This window comes from Triticum dicoccoides, chromosome 2A (assembly GCF_002162155.2).
Source record: "Triticum dicoccoides isolate Atlit2015 ecotype Zavitan chromosome 2A, WEW_v2.0, whole genome shotgun sequence".
In the NCBI taxonomy this organism is placed as follows: Eukaryota; Viridiplantae; Streptophyta; class Magnoliopsida; order Poales; family Poaceae; genus Triticum; species Triticum dicoccoides.
Window position 1 is genome coordinate 763465939 of NC_041382.1, and position 1292 is coordinate 763467230.

Below are 1292 nucleotides of genomic sequence, written 5' to 3' on the forward strand. Positions count from 1 at the left end.
AAGAGGTGGCCGCGCGCCCCTCCCCTCCCTAGTCCGAATAGGACAAGGAGAGGGGGGCGGCGCCCCCCCTTTCCTTTCCCTCTTCCTCCTCTTTCCTACTTCTCCTTCTCCAACTAGGAAAGAAGGGAGTCCTACTCCCGATGGGAGTAGGACTCCCCCTTGGCGCGCCCTCCTTGGCCGGCCGCCCCCTCCCCTTGGCTCCTTTATATACGGGGGCAGGGGGGCACCCTAGAACACACAAGTTGATCTTCGTGATCGTTCCTTAGTCGTGTGCGGTGCCCCCCTCCACCATATTCCACCTCGGTCATATTGTAGCGGTGCTTAGGCGAAGCCCTGCGACGGTTGAACATCAAGATCATCACCACGCCGTCGTGCTGACGGAACTCCTCCCCGAAGCTTTGCTGGATCGGAACCCGGGGAGCGTCATCGAGCTGAACGTGTGCCAAGAACTCAGAGGTGCCGGAGTAACGGTGCTTGGATCGGTTGGACCGGGAAGACGTACGACTACTTCCTCTACGTTGCGTCAACGCTTCCGCTTCGGTCTACGAGGATACATAGACAACACTCTCCCCTCTCATTGCTATGCATCACCATGATCTTGCGTGTGCGTAGGAAATTTTTTGAAATTACTACGTTCCCCAACAGTGGCATCCGAGCCTAGGTTTTATGGTTTGATGTTATATGCACGAGTAGAACACAAGTGAGTTGTGGGCGATATAAGTCATACTGCTTACCAGCATGTCATACTTTGGTTCGGCGGTATTGTTGGATGAAGCGGCCCGGACCGACATTACGCGTACGCTTACGCGAGACTGGTTCTACCGCCGTGCTTTGCACATAGGTGGCTAGCGGGTGTCAGTTTCTCCAACTTTAGTTGAACCGAGTGTGGCTATGCCTGGTCCTTGCGAAGGTTAAAACAACACCAACTTGACAAACTATCGTTGTGGTTTGATGTGTAGGTAAGATTGATTCTTGCTTAAGCCCGTAGCAGCCACGTAAAACTTGCAACAAACAAAGTAGAGGACGTCTAACTTGTTTTTGCAGGGCATGTTGTGATGTGATATGGTTAAGGCATGATGCTAAATTTTATTGTATGAGATGATCATGTTTTGTAACCAAGTTATCGGCAACTGGCAGGAGCCATATGGTTGTCGCTTTATTGTATGCAATGCAATCGCCCAGTAATGCTTTACTTTATCACTAAGCGGTAGCGATAGTCGTAGAAGCATAAGATTGGCGAGACGACAATGATGCTACGATGGAGATCAAGGTGTCGCGCCGGTGACGATGGT